This window comes from Prionailurus viverrinus, chromosome A2 (assembly GCF_022837055.1).
Source record: "Prionailurus viverrinus isolate Anna chromosome A2, UM_Priviv_1.0, whole genome shotgun sequence".
In the NCBI taxonomy this organism is placed as follows: domain Eukaryota; kingdom Metazoa; phylum Chordata; class Mammalia; order Carnivora; family Felidae; genus Prionailurus; species Prionailurus viverrinus.
This window is the reverse complement of record NC_062562.1, coordinates 111,203,701-111,223,361: the sequence shown is the minus strand read 5'-3', so window position 1 is coordinate 111,223,361 and position 19,661 is coordinate 111,203,701. Positions and strand designations below refer to the sequence as shown.

The window sequence follows — 19,661 nt, the reverse complement described above, 5'->3', positions numbered from 1 at the left end:
GCACAGGCTGAGAAAAGTAAAATTTCTCACATTGTATTAATCTATTCTTTTTGAAATAACTTTTTAAAGGCGGGGAAGAGGAGAGCAGAGAGAGGAGAGATCAGGTTGTTTTAATAAAGTCATCTGATTACACACGATTTCTTAAATGGCCCCAGATCTCTGATTTTCAGTATAGCACACATAAGCTCTCTCTCCCATATGCCTACGTTTGATGGCACTGAGTATGCTCATTCATTCGTTCAAAATTTGACAAATGCTTTCTATGGAGACTTATGAGGATTTACTTGTAGAGATAGAAAAATGAAATACACACAGCTATCCCCAAGGAGTCCCCAATCCAGATAGTGAGACAGAAAAATGGAACAGTTAGCATTCAGGATGACAATGGATGCTCAGGGTATTTGGGAGTCACAAAGGACATACTCCTAATCCCCACAGGGTTGGAGGAATGGAGCGTGGAGTCAGCAAAACTGGATTAAGACTCTTATAAAATGTTTGCTTTAAAATATGGTTCCCCATACCTGGTCCACCATATTTTATTTAAAATAAAAAACTACAAAACATGAACTTACAAGCACAGTGAAGTTAAAGGAGCTTCTTTCTAGATTTTCTGGTTGCAAAATCTGGATAAGTGCAACAAAGTTAATGTCTTTTCATACTGTAGGGTGCTCCTGCTTGTTTCAGGAGGATCTACCTAATCCTTGTAAGTAATCCAGCAACAGTGATGTATAGGAAGGAACTCCAGAGGATGTGAGATCTTCACTGAAACTTGAAGGAAAATCAGGAATTCTCTAGATGGGCTGATAGAGAAAAGAGTGGACAGAATTCTTCTGGCAGAAATATGTAAATGGATAAGACTGAGAGATAGCACGCAACTCTTCCAATAGTAGATTCGTACACCGACACAAGGGGGAAAGGGGCAGGTAGGGGTGTGGGAAGACGAAAGGACTGGGAAAAGAGACTGGAAAGATCAGCAAAAGTCATGTCTGTTATGGTCTCTGATTTATTTTTTGAGGTATAATTCACATACCATAAAATTTACCCTCTGAAACTGTACAATTGAATGATTTCTTTAGTATATTCACAGAGTTGTACAACCAACAGCCCTACCTAACTCTTCATCACCCTCAAAAAGAAACCCATATGCTTTTGCGGTCACATGCCATTTCCCCTCCCCCTAGTCACTGACAACCACTACTCTATTCTTATCTCTGGATATTTCATTTAAGTGGAATTATACAAATGAGACCTTACAAAAGGCCTTATAAGTCAGGCTTCTTTCACTGAGCATACTGTTTTCATGTCTTATATATCAGTGTTTCATTCTTTTTTATGGCCCAGTAATATTCCTTTGTGTGTCTGTACCACATTTTGTTTATCTATTCACCAGCTGGTAGACATTTGGGTTGTTTCCACGTTTTGGCTATTATAAATGGATAAGAACATTCATGTACACGTTTTGTCTAAAAACGTGGTTTTAATTCCCTCTATATGCCTGAGGGAAGTGGAACCGCTGGGTCATATGGTAACTCTATGTTTAATTTTTGAGGAACTGCCAGACTGTTTTCCAAAGTGGCTGCACCATTTTACGTACATACCAATGCTGGAGTCTGAAGTCATCCAGAAGTCAGGTGAGCCACTCAAAGTCTTGAGGCTGGTAATAGTTATACTAAAATTTTAATTTTAGAAAGGTCACTCTAGAAGCAGTGTGGAGAATGATTAAATAATTTGGATAAGAGGTATAAAAGTAATCTAGTTGCCTACTGCAAAGAAACCAGGTGAGACAACAAGATAGTCTAATTAGGATAATAATAGTAGAGATGGGGGAGGAAGTGAAATTGAAAAGGAAGAGGAAGGAAAGGGAAATCACATTTTTTTTCCTAGAGAGAGAGAGAGCACCTATGCAAGCATATGGGAGAGGCAGAAGGAGACAGAATCTTAAGCAGGCTCTATGCTCAGCACAGAGCCCAACATGGGGCTCAATCCCATAACCCTGGGATCAGATCCGAGCCAAAATCAAGAGTCAGACACTTAGCTGACTGAGCCACCCAGGCACCCCAGAAAGGAAAGTGCCTTTAAAAATTATTAATTTAGGGGCACCTGGGTGGCTCAATCAGTTAAGTGTCCAACTTTAGCTAGGGTCGTGATCTCACAGTGCTGACAGTCAGCTCAGAGCCTGGAGCCCGCTTAGGATTCTGTGCCCTCCATCTCTCTCAGCCCCTTCCCTGCTCCCTCTCCCTCACCCTCTCTCAAAAACAAGCATTATTTTTTTTTAATTTAAAAATGATCAATTTAAAACAAATTACACATGAAGGTGAGTATCATAAACATAAATGCCTAAAAGATCAGGCAAGAAAGGAAAATAAATAAAATACAAGATATAAGCAATAGGGAATGGTAGACACTATAACACAGAGGAAAGAACACATCTAATCAAAAAATAGCAGCTATAACTCAGCTCTAACAACCCCAATGCTATGGGAAATGTAGATGTAGTAGTATTGTCCAATCTCCTTGGTCAAGAAAAACCAAACTGGGTTTCATGTTAAATATCCAGATTTTCAAATATAGACAATTAATGCAATGTTTCTTTAAATTCTGTGATATCAACAAAACATGCCAATGGCTGCAGTTTGTGATCTCTCCAGCATGAAGCGAAAGGAACAGTGAGCCAAGAAGCAGAGTGTGTGCACAGGGCAGGGGTGGACTGAAGAAGATCCTACAAAGGAGACAGAGGAGAGAGCAGAAGCAGAGGAGGAAACTGTAATGGTGTGACATCACAGAGGCTCAGGGATAGATTCCAGAGAGGGGAGTAAGTAGTAAACAGTGTAAAATGCCAAGGGTGCCATTTCACACTAGCACTGAAAAGTGGACTTCAGGATTTGACAACTATGAAATACAAAATATTTTCAGGAAAATGAAAAAAAAAATCTGATGACTGTGAGCAAGTATAAAGCTGAATAATTTAGCTTTCTCTCACTTCTCAAACCTTGTTTTCTCCAAAAGTCAGCATAGGAACTATGGGCCCCAAATTTTTGTTTACGTTTCTCAAAGAGCTATCATTACTTATGTGGTCCTCTTCAGCTGATAGATACTGGACTAGTTCAATTTTTTTAATCATGTCCAAAGAACAAGTTTTAATCTCTGTGATGCATGATCATTTGCTCCTCTTAAGCTTGCACTTATAAAAATTCACTACCGACCTGTCTTATAAACAAACAAAAAAAAAATTAGGAGAACAGTGTAAATAACTTTGCCTGTGTGTGACAGAGACGCAAAATAACAGTGGCTTAAATGAGAGAAATTTCTTCTCCATTCACATAAAGCTTCAAGCTGGTTTGGCAGCTCTGCCTCAAGAAGTCATCGTCACTGTCCCAGGCTTTTTAAAAACAATCCTGTTGCTCCTCTATCCTTAGAACGCTGGCCTCTTACGGAGGTCTCAGAGAGTACACCACCATATCCACATTCCAGCAAGTTAGAAGGGAAGAGAGAGCCCACGCCTGTGCTTTAATGGCCCATCTGGAAGTCACTCAAATCTCTTCTGCTTGTTTTCTACAGCCAGAATTTTGCCACATGGCACAATTCCTAGCTGCAAGGGAGGCTGAGAAGTATCATCTTTATTCTGTGGGGTCTGATCCCAGCAAAACTTCAGAGGCTCTGGGTTTGAGGACAATGGAGAAAGGAGATACTGGGAGATAATTAGGAGTCTCCACCACAGAGTGGTATTTAATTTTCAAAATTCTGTTCTTAAAATTCTAGAAATAATTTATATTTTGGTTCAATTTTACAAGAGAATATAAATCTGGCCTAACCTTTATGCTTAAATACTGGAAACAGAGCAATGTAACATTGCCACAATTTTGGATTCATCGTGCTGGTATTTATGACAGCGCTGAAGAAAGTTAAAGTTAATTTTAATTTGTTCTTACAAAATTATTTTCCTAAGAATTCTAAAGCAACTCTAGTCTTCCTGCCATGCTTAACAACTAGCTTTCAAAAGACTACATTAAAACTCAAACTATAAAATACAAAAATCATTGACATATTCCTACAGCATATGGAACTATACCACCTCAAAGATTCTTTTAAATTAACACAGTCAATTGTGCCCTTACTGCCAGAAAATGCTTAAAGTAACAACATGCATGTACCAAAGCAAGATGTGCTCCTGAATTTTGTCACTCTATTCTCATATAAGTTCACAGTGCTATATTTTATCACTTAAATACTAGAGAAAACCAAAAATAAAATAGTTCAACAGCACATAGTTCACTACTTACTTGATATGTGAACGTTCTAGAGGCCTACCCATGAACTACAGAATCTCCTAAATGAATATAAAAAGGAACTCCATAAAAAGTGATACAATTTAAAAGACAGCAATTTTTTAGCTGTTTTATGGTCATTCACATCCTATAAATTCAAGAATATATTATACACAAAGCTATCTGACTTTAATCCTTCTTAAAAAACAAGCTAATAGGATGTTTATTAGCATCCTTATAGTAGCATGTTTTATCCACTTAAAAATATGTAAATTATGTTTAACTAATTTAAATTCTTAATTTATGACTGGCTTGCCTTAAGAAGAATTTTGAATGGCTAGGGCAATGATTAAAATCATCAAGCATAATATGGGACATAACTGACCATTAAAACTTAATTTTTAAAATTAAAAATTCAGTATGAAATATTCATTATAGAAAGTTTGGGGGTGCCTGGGTGGCTCAGTCAGTTAAGCGTCCGACTTTGGCTCAGGTCATGATCCCGTGGTCCGTGGGCTCGAGCCCCGCGTTGGGATCTGTGCTGACAGCTCAGAGCCTGGAGCCTGTTTCAGATTCTGTGTCTCCCTCTTTCTCTGACCCTCCCCTGTTCATGCTCTCTCTCTGTCTCAAAAATAAATAAATGTTAAAAAAAAATTAAAAAACAAAAGTTTGGAAACTACTGAAAAATAAAAAGAATGTCCAATAAACTGCATTAAAGTGAGTATTACATACTTAAATCATCTCCAAAGTTATCCTGACCAACAAGATTTTACATGGAAGAGAAAAATGAATGGAGGACACACACTTCTAATCAAGACAGAGCAACAGGGATGGGAAATGTACTCTGCTTATAAAAATGAAAGTGCTGTACAAAATATATGGAACAGCAATTTTCAAGACACTGGATACCAGGCAATAATCCTTGAGAAATGGGAAACATAAGGCAAACCCTAAGAAATGGGAAAACTGATGACATGAGTACTATGCCTATTTCAGCTTCTAGATAATAGCTCAGGGAAGAAAAATCAAGACAGCCCAGCACAGCTCCTGAACTGAAGAGATGTACTTAAGAATCTACGGAGATCAGAGAAGCTAGAAATCTCCAAACAGAGTTCCAGAGCAATGAGAGCTAAACAGAGATATCTCCAAAGATTTGCAGATAACCCTCAGGTATTCCGCAAAGTACTGATCAGCACAATATATAAGGGAAACAACACAAGGCCAGGGAAAGAACCACAGGAAAGGACTACAGGGAATAGTAACTAGTACTCACTCAAGGCTGGGAATTGTGCCTGTTCCCACCAACCAGCCTGGAAAACCTTCTAATTCATGGGGTTTAGGGTAAACCTGAACAAAATCTGAAAGAATCAAACTGTTTCCGTAACTATCTGCATCCCATTAAAAAAATACTTAAGATTTATAGGGATATAAAAATATCCCACACTCTACAAGGTAAAATTCACAATGTCTGTTATCCACCAAAAAATAACCAGGCATTCAAAGAAGTAGGAAAATATAACCCATAAAAAGTAGAAAAATCAACCCAATAAAACTGGTCAAGTACTGAAAAGATGCTAGAATTCACAAGCAAGGTCATTTAATTGGTTATTATAAATCTATTCCATATGTTCAAAAAAGTTAGAAATAGTGACCAATATTTTTAAAACACCCAAATGAAACTTCAAGAGATGAAAACTACAATGTGTGTGATAAACAACAACAATAACAACAACAACAACAATATTAAATGTGGTTACTGGTAGTGAATCTGAAGACACAATAAAAACTAGCCAAAATGAAACAGAGGGAAAAAAAGAATAAAAGAAGATAAACAGACCACCAGTGATCCTAATATACATGTATCTGGAATTCCTGAAAGACGATAGAAGACAAAAGAAACCAAACAAATTTGTAAGAAAAGAGTGATGACATTCTTTTCAGATGTGATAGAAATCTTAAACCCATAGGTCCAAGAAGCTGAATGAACCCAAATCACAAAAAAAAAAAAAAAAATGAAGAAAACTATACCAAGACACACCATAATCAAGTTTTTCAAAACCAGTGAAAAGGGAATATGTTTAAGGATGTGTTACATAGAAAAAGAAACAAAATTAAGGATGACAGCAGATTTCTCCTAAGAAACAATGCAAGAAGGAAAACAGTGGAGCAACATCTTTAAAGTTGAGAAAAAGAAAAAAAATACTATCAATCTAGAATTCTATATCAAAAAAAAAATCTTATAAAATGAAGGCCAAAAAAAAAAAAAGATGCTTTCCTATATACAAAAGCTAAGAGAATTCCTCACTAGCAGCCCTATGCCACATGAAATGTTAAAGGAAGCCCTCCAGGCAGAAAGATGATACCAGATGGAAACTGTATGAAAAGCATGAAAGGAAATGAAGGAATGAAAGGAATGAAGAGCACTTAAAATGGCAACGACATGAGGAAATACAAAAGATTTGGTTTTATTATGTAAATATCTTTAAAAGAAAAATAGAACAGGATATGAAATAAAAATCTAATGTGTTTCAACAGTTACTTGAAAACTATAAATTCCCCCCAAGAATATTTCAGATCTGCTATTCTAGAGAAATTAAAACTGTAGCCCTTATTCTAAAAATCCACTCCATTTGGCTTACATTTTCCTCATTTGGCCTGAGCAGTCTTAGCATTATATTTTTGAATACACAAGTTGAATTTATTACCTTTGTTTTAATAAAGAAAGAGTAGTAAGGAACTCCAAAAGGATGCTCTTAGTAAACAAGTTAGCTCACACAGTTTGGCAATGGCTTTGCTGATATTTATAAGTAAAAGCAAATAACTATTGTTTTACTACAGTGTGAAACTCATCAAATGTTTACTTTAATGCAGGTAACTTTAAAAATTGAGTCAAACAGATAAGTAGATTAAAAATATATTTAGGGGCGCCTGGGTGGCTCAGTCAGTTAGGTGTCCAACTCTTGATTTTAGCCCAGGTCATGTTCTCAAAATAAATAATAAACGTTAAATTTATTTATTTATTTATAGTACAATTCACAAAACTTGGATTCACTATTTGATCATTGTTATTATCATCATAATTGTATAAGATAGTGTGAACCTAATGCATGATGCACATCATTAAGTATTTTTAGGGAAAGGTTTATCAGCAAGGTTGGGACAGAAGATAAAAAGCAGTGCTAGCATCTCACCATTAAGAGGCGGATGAAAGCAATCAAGAGACTAAAGCATAATCGGCAATTCCTGAGTGCGAAATTCTATATATTGCTACTGAGTTTTCTCCTATCCTGTGAAATCTATTCAAAAGCATATCCACAGGTTCTCTCAATGAGTAGCCCTGCACTGGAATGAAAGTGAAAATAAAGAAATAAAACAAGATGTACCTCTTGGGTAAAGAGGAAAAAGTAGGTTCCAAGATGAAAATTTAGAATTGACAAAACCACCTTGGAAAAGGGGTTAACTCAGCCATAAAGTATAGTTCACAGGCACTTGAGTGAATAACCCTGAAAAGCAATTCTGATGCATATTCAAATTTGGGAACTGCTAAGCTAGACTAAAAGAATGAACAAAGGCAAGTCTCCACACCTAAGTATGTGTGTTCCAATTCTGCCATATAAAACAACTATTAAATATCCAGCAGGAGAGAATGAATGGAAAATTTTAAAGTATTTCTACTTGCCAACAGAGTTTATTTCAATTTATTTGAATATTTAATTTCTACACCATTATATATTACTCAATTCAGCATTCTCTAAAGAATTAAATGAGACAATATATGTGAACATACCCAATACTGAAGTTCAATAACTATATGATGGATTTTAATCAAAGTCTTCTCTTGAAGTGCCACAAGTTGCATAAAAAACCTTGGCCACTTAGAGCAATTCCTGCCTTTCTAAATGGAAAATCCTGTTGTGTTGATTTCATGCCCCTGATACCAGCTTTGAAACGTGTTATGTTGGGATTACATCTTACATAAGGATTGAGTTATCATATGTTTAAGTGTGTATGATGCTACTTCATTCTTCTTCTCTACCAGAAAGGATAAAATGATAAGAAAAGCAAAAACGTTAATACAAGAAAAGCAATTCAGACATTTTTAAGAATGCAGTACCTTTAAAATCAGAATATCAGCAGACATTAATACATCAAAGACAGGGTATTATAAACACCATCTTATACAATGACGATGATAATAACGATGAACAAATAGTGAATCCAAGTTTAAATGGTTTATTAGGAGAGACAAGGAAACCTGGGCCATTAGAAAAGAAAGTATATGTAAAGCTTATCTGGTAAACTGGTCAGTGTCAGGCCTCTAAACTAATAAGGAAATGATGAACACCTAAATCAGATGGTGGGATGACACACAATGTCATCAGTCCTTTGGGAAAAGAATGAAACCAATTTGATGGAATATACTGCCCTGTGTATAAAGTAATAGAGCATTAATTAATTAATATAACTCATTTACCCAATAACAACAATCTCCAGTAACAACATCCAATTACAACCAAAAAATGTAGTGTTGGTGATGTGGGCAAATGAGTTTGAGAATGGAGGCTGCCTGAGCTGCCTACCAACCACATGGCATTATTTTATAATTAAAATTAAATAAAAGTAAATTCAGGCTCTCAGCCTGACTTAACTACAGTTCATGTGCTCAAAGGTCACACATGCCTAGTGACTATGATAACTGGAGAACAAGAGATACAGAATATTTCCATCACCACTGAAAATTCTATTAGACAACACTGATCTATGAAAGTGTTAAAATTGCCTTGTATATGAAACATGTGATCTAAAAGAAGACATGCACACACACACACACACACACACACACACACACACACACATAAGTCAATAACACATCCACTCTTTCTTTCAGAACATTTGCTGATCATTTCTCATGTAAAAGTTGCTGTGCCAAGCATTTGGAGTCTACAGATTAAAACAAAGTAGTCCCTGCCCTCAAGGGGGAGCTCACAGTGCCCTAGGAAATAACAACATATAAACAGTTGGTCAAGCTGTTTATAAGCAAATACTTCTTAGGCACCAACTGAGAAACGCTCTTAGCACTGTGGAATAAAACAAAAAACAGGGATGGCTGGGTGGCTCGGTTGAGTGTCTGACTCTTGACTTCAGTTCAGGTCATGATTTCATGGTTCATGACTTTCATTGGGCTCTATGCTGGCATTGTGGAGCCTGCGTGGGATTCTCTCCCTCTCCCTCTCTGCCCCTCTCCTGTTCTCTCTCTCTTTCTCTCCCAAAATAAATAAACTTAAAAAAAAAAAGTAAGCACATTCTCTCTGCCTTCACAGAGTTTACAATCTAGTTAATAATACAACACAGAGTAAGATGTATAATATTTTAAGTGACAATATTTGCAATCTATGTACTTCAAACTGAAATCCATGAGTTTGATGTGGAATTCTGCTTTTGCATTTTGGGACACTAGGACAATGATCTAAAAGTGTAAAATAAATATGAATATATTCTAATTAATTTCTGAATAAGTATCTTAAAACGAAATAACCACCATGGAATTTTCATGCTATTGGTGTTCTCAATCATGCAGGTACTAGGTGAAGACAAATAGCATACAGTTTGTTAAATAAATAAAATCTGATGAGAAAAAAAGGTGAGGATTGAGTCATTATAGAACACGTGGTCAAGGGATCCAAAAGTACCTGCACTATAGTGGTTAAAATCATCATCGTGTTTGAAGGCGACACAGCATGCTATCTCTGGGGAGTTTCTACACAATCTGTTCACCATTCCTACAATCTTTGGATATGGCTCACACATTTGATTTAGAATTCAAAAATTTTACAATGCTGATCACATTTTTAAGAGAACAAAAAGGGATTATAGAGTACTCAGGTGATACTTCATTAAAACTGATTTGAAGATTATTCACTTGGAGAGTTTTGTTCATATATGAAGTCTGATTACCCTGAACCAGCAAACAAAGCCTTGAAGTTACTATTGTGGATTTTCTTTTTTAATTCATTTTTTTCAAAGGATACTTTCTGCATGTATATTAATATAAAACACAGAAATGGATTAAATAAGAACAGGATCTGAGGCTACATCTTTATATTCTTAAATGCAACACTGGCAACGTTAACTTCAGCAATACATCACTTGTCACAAGTCAATCCAGCTCTTCTTAATTTCATCGGGTCTGTTGTGGACATTTAATGTTGGCTTGTTGGTTTTCGTTTTATAATTTGTGAAATCTACAAGTACAGATGTTTGTACTTTATGTTCCTACATAGTTACATAAAATGTTTAATAAGAATAACTTAGGTTCATACTGTAGAGACCAGTAGCCTCAGCTAAAATCAGACTGTTCTTCCGCATCGTGTTTTATTTAGAAGGGTGTTCATCATGAAGCCAGACCGCCTCTTCCTTTCTTTCCAAATAGGTATGAGAGGCTATAGGTCTCTAGTGGGCCACCGACGAATTGCAAAGAGACCACAAAAACTATGTAAGTCATACACTAGGTATATCACTATATCTCAGAAGTATAAAAATGCTATTCTGGGCAATAAAATGCAAATTCCTTTCATGGCTTTACTCATACAGTAGCCTTTCTTATTATGGGTTTTTAAAATCAATTAACACTAAAATTAACTTTAAGTCTGTGTAAACCACTGCCAGAGCCCTAAATTACTCTAAGAATTCAGAGAAGAACGAGATCATTGTCAGCTGCAGTAAGCATCACAACAGGGGAGGAAAAGAAGTTGGGATTAGGTGGAAAGGAGCACAGAGAAGGTGCACCTCCTAATGGGCACACTTTCCAAATAAAACCCCAGAGGAGTAAAGCTCTGATTGTGGCTAAGAGATAAGCTACTGATAGTTCTGGAGGTGGCAGGTTCAGAAAATGCATGGAGAATCCTTGGCTGAAAGAAACTTGTGCTATTTAGTACTCCTTCAATTGAAAGAGACAGAAACTCAATTTATGTATAACTTCTTGCTCACATAACATAAAACCACAAAAATAGTAGTAGAATGGCCTCAAGAATGACTCAATGCTGGAACTGAAACATTGTTATTGTTTATTCCCTACAACCTTCTTACCCCCTCCACCTATACACATTCACATCTTGACTTTTCTTTACATGTCAGGCTGGTTGTTCATTACGTAAAACCTAAGCCACTTTCTAGTTCTAAGTTTAGGGCTTATATCCTTAAAGCCATACAGCAAGGAGTGGCAAGAATTAAAAATGAAAAGGTAATAAATAGAGGCTAGGTCCAGACTATGAGAGAATCTGCACGCCATGTTAAGGTTTTTCAGCTTTTAGAGTCAAATCTGGCCAAGGCTACGTTAGAACATCTAAATCCTAGGGGCACCTGGGTGGTGCAGTCGGTTAAGCATCCGACTTCAGCCAGGTCACGATCTCGCAGTCCGTGAGTTCGAGCCCTGCGTCAGGCTCTGGGCTGATGGCTCAGAGCCTGGAGCCTGTTTCCGATTCTGTGTCTCCCTCTCTCTCTGCCCCTCCCCCGTTCATGCTCTGTCTCTCTCTGTCCCAAAAATAAATAAACGTTGGAAAAAAAATTTTTTTTAAAAAAAAAAGAACATCTAAATCCTATATGAAAAAATAAGTGTACTTCAAAGTTTCCTGAGCTATAACTTGCTGGGGATTAGTTTCTTGTACTCGACCCTAATAAGCCATAGGTATGCACCTGATAGAATACAATCCAATCAGAAAGCTGCTTTAGGGTATTCAGTTTAAAGTGTTTACATTCTGACTTGAATACCCAGGGAAATCTTAAAGTCTTCCTCATACCATGCTGGGATGGAGGGTACAACTCTGTAAAATTAGCAGAATACAGATGAGTCCCATACTGAGCTTGTATTTTGCAGTAGAACAGCAAGGGGATCTGAGCAAATGATTCCGATCAATGGAACTAGATCCATTTAAAGAAGAGATTTAAGTACATAAAACAGAAGGGAAAAAAAGCAGAATATCTATGAATAGAATTCAGAGGCACCACAGAGTAGAAAGGGGGACTGAGTAATAGAAGAACAAAGGAGGAATGTCTCAATAGACTTTTCAAGTAGATCAAAACAGTTGCATCTACTGAAAAAGCTACAGAAAGAACCCTATGGTCAAAGAGGCAATGAAAATTCATAATGTTTCCTAATTGAATTTAATAGAAATCTACATATAGGAGAAAAAGGAGACACAGAGCTTTATATTTCTGCCAAAATGATAAGTAGAAATAAAAATATACAGCCTCCACTCCACATTCTTACTTTTAGATGGAAGACAGACCTATAATCTGTACTTCCTGCTGGGAAAAAAGAAGGCATGATACAGCACACTCTCTCACTCCTCTGTTTAACCCTCATACTCCAGTATCCAGTTCTCACAAGATGAACGAAGGAACCCAAGAGCAATTATAGTGCTGACATTCACTTCAGTGGGAAAAACAAGCTTTCCCTTGGAAGCCTCACTTACTGCTTGTGAGTACAGGATGTATAAGACCATGGGCTGTGAAATCAGAACTAGATTCAACTGGTCCCACCCATATCAGAATGACCCTTAGCAATGTATTTAACCTTTCAAAGTCTCCATTTCCTTGGGAGGGAAGTGGAGGTGGCAGAACTAGGAAAATTGGAACTCAGTGGCCAGAGAGGAGATGCAGATTGGATAAAATCATTCCTGCAAAGTGCCTGAAACACAAGCTGTACTCAATAGACCTCCATGCCCCTACACAATACCTGATATTCACTGGGCCCCAATTGTACAATGGATCTGAAATGGTCTCTGGCTCTGTTCTCTCCTTAAAAAGAAGGGGAGGGCAAGCTGCAGATCTCCAAATCACATACTGGCTCCAGGCACGGACAAGTGGCAGTAGTCCTCTTTCATATGTAAATATATTAAGGGCTAATGAAGTCAATTCCTAGACTAACATGCCTCCTAGGGATTCATCTTTTTAAAGTCTTCTACTCCTTTGTTACCACCATTCCTAAATGGAACCTCATTACCCCCATTCTCCCAAATCCTATTAAGAGTTTTCTTTCTAAGGAGCTGCAGGACTCCAGTTACTCTCCAGTTAAACCCCATCTCCAGTCGGTCATCATGCCTCTCCTGGTCAAAACTTTTGACATTTCATTAAGTAATCATTTGCTCACATTTTTTATCCTTCTTTCCAGCAGTAGACACTTGTCATCCTTTTGGGCCATGAGCAACCAAACCACATTGGTATATATGAAGAATGCTCTGTCTTATGACACAGAGCCCATCTTCTATCATAGACACTGGTGTGCCAACAGTGTCCGCAATAATATCTCACAGAATTGGTTCTGCAGAAAGATTTTGAGCACTGTTTTTGACTGAGTGGCTTCTAAGCAAGGTCTGCTGACTTTTCCAAAGATTCAATGGGCAGGGTGCCTGGGTGGCTCAGTTAGTCACAAGTCCAACACTTGGTTTCAGCTCAGGGCACGATCTCGCAGTTCGTGGGTATGAGCCCCACATCCAGCTCCACCCTGGCAGTGGAGAGAGGGATCCTCTCTCCCTCATTCTCTCTCTGCACCTCTCCTGCTCTCCCTCTCAAAATAAATAAACTTTGAAATATACAAAATTAAAAAAAGATTCAGTGATTCATCCTAAATGACCTCTAGCGAGTCATGCCACTGTGTCATCCCCTCCCCTTAAGTTTGGGTAGAACATATGACTTGCTTCTATTCAGCAAAATATGGCAAAGATGAGTGATGTCATTCCCTTGATTAGATGATGTTTTGTGACAAAAATGATGTCATGTCACTTCCATATGTTATAAAAGATTGTCTTATCACACTGAAGCAACAACTCTTCCTTGCTGGCTTTGAAAAGTAGGCTGCCATGTTGTAAGACTACCTGAGAGGGTCACATGACAAAGAACAGCAGGCTGCCTCTAAGAGCTGTGAGTGGCCCCGGACAACCAGCAGGAAAATAGAGACTTCAGTCCTACAACCACAGGAGATGAATTCTTCCAACAATCTAGGAAAGCTGGAAGCAGACCTGATCCTACGTGAACCTCTCATAGGACTGCAGGCTTAACCAACACCTGGTGAGACCCCTGCACACAGGATGCAATTGGGCCATGTACAGCAATGAACCTGAGATAATAAACATTTGCTGTTTCAAGCCGCTAAATTTGTGGCAATGTGTCCAAAGCAACAGAAAACAGAGTCGATATCTTGTAATACATTTATTTAATTCTTAAATTAACTAAAGTTAGTTTCAGTGACTTGCTGCCAAATATCTTGAGTGATATTTGAGTGAACCAAATTTTATCCTTCCTTCACTGGCCAAGTCAAATTCCACTCATCACAGTTCCATGCAAACTAGACTACTCCACACTAATCTCCTTATATATTCTGTAGAAATGGGAAGAAAGTACCATTTCCAGCAATCCCAACTCTTCTCAATTTCACCAGCAACATGCTATACTCTCCCTAGTTAGCAAAGAATATTAAATATGGGTTGCTTTCCTCTCTTTGAGGCTCTAAACAGAATAACCTATAGTAAAGGGCAAACCACACTTGAATAATTTTTTTTTTCCAAATTTCACACTTAAAACATTTTGATGAATTCCTATAAACCAAACATTTAGAGAAAGACAGTAAATAAATAAATCTAATTTTATTTATTAGTAGAGAGAAGTAGAGAGTTCCTGATACCCTCTCCTCATTAGAAAATGCTGGGGTGCCTGGGTGGCTCAGTTGGCTGAGCATATGACTTCAGCTTAGGTCATGATTTCACATCTCGTGAGTCTGTGCCCCACATCAGGCTCTGTGCTGACAGCTCGGAGCCTGGAGCCTGCTTCAGATTCTGTGTCTCCCTCTCTCTGCCCCTCCCTGCTCGTTTTCTCCCTCTTTCTCTCTCTCTCTCTTTCCCTCTCTCTCTCTCTCTCAGAAATAAACAATTAAAACAATTTTTTTTAAATAAATAAAATGCCTGAAAGTATTTTCGTCAAATACACGAAGCTTGCCAAACATTACATATTGCTATTGTCTATGAAATTACAATGCTTTCTTCTGTATCCTGGATAATGTATTCCACTTTTTAATCTAACAATACAATATCATAAGTCTTGGCTGTTACAAATCATGTGGGCAATTACCCTGAAAAAGTCTAGTGAGATTTGAAGAAGAGGGAATTTGGAAAAATGAAAAAAAAAATGTCATGAATACCTTCTCCACAGAAGAACAAGTTGCTATCCATTTTTTTTGTTTTTTGTTTTTGTTTTTAAATCTGATTTAGCTAGATACGAAGAGAAACTGTCTACATGAACAGAAACAACCAGGTAATTGCATAAACCCTCTGTTCACTTTGATTTTGTAAGTTCAGCCAAAGAAGCAGAGCTAATAAGAGAAGACAGGTGTCCTAACACCCAGAAAAACATGATCTCTAATCGATACTGGCTGGCTCTGGAGTGGACGGTCCATTACTGTCCTCTGTCAATATTCTATCTTCTCAAAAATCACATTCTGATTCTCTCATCAGTGAGCCTGATGATCTTCAAGCCTGATGACCATACTGATAAAATTCAAAGCAGCTTTGACCATTAAAAGGATGGTATATAATTGATAAGGCCAGGCCAGTGGGGACAGAGAAAAGTGTGGCACATGAAAGGATGGTATATAATTGATAAGGCCAGGCCAATGGGGACAGAGAAAAGCGTGGCACATGGACTGACTGCAGGAATGAATAACCCTCAGAGGTGTGTGTTTGTTTTAGCACTAACTACTGGGGTTGCGATTCTCCCCCATCAGTAGACAACAGTAAGGCTCATTCCCTTATGACTCTACTGATAGATATAAAATCTGATCAGCATATCTACAAAGCTAAGCACTTTGAAATCCAGGAATGTATAAATTTATGAAAATATCATTTAACGTGGCCATGGGAGCAGCATGCTATTGTGAACAGAACACAGGAAATACAGATGTCACCCTCAGCTTCACAGTAATTCACTACTGTGTGACCTTGGATCTAACAGTGTACCTGCTACCTTCTTCTGAAAATGAGAACAATATGTCTTCCTACCTGCCTCTCAAATGTTTTGAAGACTATCTGAGAAAGGTAAGCATTATAATAATAAGATAGGAAACAATTGTACATTTCTGCGGATGTATGCAGTAAAAATTAAGTATGACATCTTTATTGAAAGGAAAGGACTTCAAACAATAAAAGTCCCTGCCAATTTAAACATTAATATAATTACATTCTAAAACAAAAAACCCATTGAAGCAAAAATAAAAAGCCACATTTGAACGTAATAAAAAATGTCCATAACTACAATATTTCACTAATGAGAAGGTACAGATGCTACATACAGAAGGATTTTATGATGTCCATATGTTTCTCAACTGAGTCTCCTTGTTAGCTATTTCTCCATATCTCTATTTAAGAATAACCTACACCTTCCCCACTGAGCAGGTGTAAATTGCAGTATAATATGTTGTAATATTTAAACAAATTCAAGATAGAAGCAATTCTAATGAAAAGAAATGACAGCTATACAACCCTAAAACATCCTTAGATGTTGATATTAATACAAACCCGAACTATGTGTATCACTAGAACTAGTTAATTAGACAACTTATATGGTCAGTTGGCTTTATCATTTAAAATTCCTAAAAACCCAAATATTGTCTAAATATACCCCAAATACCTATAATAAGTAATTATTTATATTCGTGGCAGTAACTTCATAAAGCAACTGTCTACCATATTAATGGGCACCGTAATGGTCATAAAACACTCAATCATAAAAGCCTGTTACAGTGTATAAAATTACCTGTTTAATTTCAGAAGGGCCATCTTTATTTTTAAAGGATGTCAGTTTAATATGTCAAACTCTTTCTAGCCAGAGTGTTTGGTCTGACTTCCCAATGAAGGCGGGCCCAACAGGCTGAATTGCAGAGAGAAACAGGAAGACTGAGGTTTAAGAAAAAAAAAAAAAGAAAAAGAAAGAAAGAAAAAAAAATCATTCCTTCCTAACCATAAACTGGTACTTAATTTAAAATACTTAATTCCTTCTGCATAATCCTATGTCCTATGTGCACCTATGTCCATTCTGAATGGAGACGTTCAATTCAGGAAGAGAGCTGGGAAAGCATCTCTCTCTCTAGCTGGTAGCTTAATATCAAAGGTCAGACTCAAGATTCCAACTCTACTTGCACCTGTTTGTGACTGAAACATCTATGAAAACATTCACTCTTTCCCCACATGGAAAATGACATATTCCAAGAAAATGCTCTCTTCTTGAGATGTGCCCCACTCAAACAAAATGGATGAAAATAAATTACAAAAAAAAGTTTTAAAACTAACTAAATTATTCGTCCTCCTGGAAATACAATATTCTTATTAAGTAGCTTAAACGTAAATGCTTTCCAGAAGGCACATCAGTGATTTGGTCTTTGGGTAATTAAATTTGTGCAAACTGGAATAGTGGTTTAAAAGGAAAAGGAGAACTAATTATTTGTGGCAAAAAGCAAATATATTAAACAAGTTTTCAGTCACAATAATTTCCATAATAAACATTCAAAGTACCACAGAGTAGTTCAAAAGATATCTTTTCCAAGCATGATATTTTAATTGTCCTCATTTACTAACTGCAACTTATTCTGTGCTGTTATTAATTACAGGATTTAAAAGATTTGCAGCACATCAGAAAATAACATCCAGACCTTTTCAAATGTCAAATTGTTTTCTTTGCAAATAATTTAATTTTTTTCTTTAATATGACTTCTCTATGTAGTTACTCCCTTATCCTAGCTTTCAAGGATGCTTGCAAGATTTGAAAACATGGACTGTACTTTAAATACCTTTAATTCCTAAATCCTACCCTTTATGAGAAATCTCAACAAGCCAAGATTATTTAGTTGTATTAGCATTGTTATATCCTTTGGGGAGAATAATACTCTTCACTTCCTTTTCCAGTTGAAGTTCAACTTTTTAAGCCCTTCTTACCTCACTCCCACATTTTGCACACACACACACACACACACAGGCACAATATGTGTGTAATGGCACATATGTAGATAGCCCATTTCTCATAGATTTCAAAATGCTATGGTTACTTAACCTAAAAGTTCCTTTTAGGACATAATACACACCTCCTGGCAGGGAAAACAAACTGGAGAGATCTTCCTGAAACTAGAGCGTGGGAGACTCACTGGAGAATTTCCAATTCCATACCACCTGAACCGCGTCCTCAGCTCCCGGCTGCAGGCCACCTCTCCTGACTACCGCGCCTCGGATCTGGAGAGCAGCTCAGTTCCCCTCCATCACAACAGGAACGCACAGGCCTCTGACACCTCTCACTGCGGATAAGTGGGAGATGCCTTCAAAGCCAAACGCTGCCCGCTAGGCACTCAGGGAACGCCCCCCCGCCCTCCCCCGTCGCCTCGTCTCCTTCCTATCCCCACCGTGACACCCTCCAGGCATTTAATTAACCGGTTTACCTTAGTGAGTTTACGATTCATCAATCTCCTTCTACTAGCCAGCCCCCAGGCTCCGGAACTTTTCTTAAAGCCCAGAATTCTGATGTGTAGTCACGGAACTGAAGTCCCCCCCACGAAACATCAAAGGTGCCCCCACTAAGTATTGCTCCTTTCAAGCAACACGTTGGCTGTACAAAACTTTTCATTCATAACTCGGCTCCAGCATAAACTGGGTGTGTGTGTTGGGGGAGGAAAGGGGGGGGTGTCATGTCACCGACCCCTCGCCTGGGCTTGAGTAGCCAATGTCTTTTTGCCCAGCAGAAAAAAGGATCACCTGGCGCTGAACTTACGACAAAGGTTCCCGTCAACCCACCACAGCCTCCGGGTTTCGAGGTGCAAGGCAAGCTGTGCCGGGGTCTGGACTGGGATGCTGTTAACCTGGGGAATCCGAGCCGGCAATACAGCGGTACATCCGGGGGACGCTTGGCCCCCAATTCCCAGGGCTTCCCCCGGCACCAGCCGGGGACCGGGCTGTGGTGCCACTCACCTCCGCCCGCTCCTGCTGAGGCTGTCGCGCCCTCCTTCGCCCCACGTCGGCGACCCCCTAACTTCTCCCCCTTCTCCAAACAGCCATCTTTCGCGGAGAAGAGAATGGCGAGGCAGAAGCAAAGGGGGGATTGAAAGTTGACTCGGGGACCGCCGCTGCTCCGCCAGCAGGCACTTACCGGCCGCGACAAGCGCCTGAGAAGGAGACCGCCGCGAGGGTGGCGGGCGCGGCGGGGCCGGCTCGGTGCGCGCTGCGCGATGTGCGGGACGCGCCGCCGCCGCGGCCGCCGCGCGGGGGGCGGGGGGAGCTCGGGAGGGCGGTGCGCGCGGCAGCGAGCTGCGAGCTGAGCGGGTGGAGGCGCGCGGAGGATTTACTAAAAATAGCAACTCTTTGGGAGGAG

The 19,661-nt window shown here is 38.6% G+C and overlaps 1 protein-coding gene across 6 annotated transcripts in view; it reads right to left on the bottom strand.

The window, feature by feature from the left end:
* The window catches only part of HDAC9 (histone deacetylase 9), a 927,480-nt gene extending 908,175 nt beyond the window's left edge, over window positions 1–19,305 (bottom strand). For 2 of the 6 annotated variants that reach the window (XR_007150219.1, XR_007150220.1), the window contains exon 1: window positions 19,262–19,289. The gene's annotated coding sequence lies outside the window, so the exon portion shown is untranslated. Of the gene's footprint in view, window positions 1–19,261 lie in introns of all 6 variants that reach the window. The other 4 variants (XM_047849222.1, XM_047849225.1, XM_047849221.1 and 1 more) reach the window with 3 other exon arrangements.
* Between the last annotated feature and the right edge of the window lie 356 nt (window positions 19,306–19,661).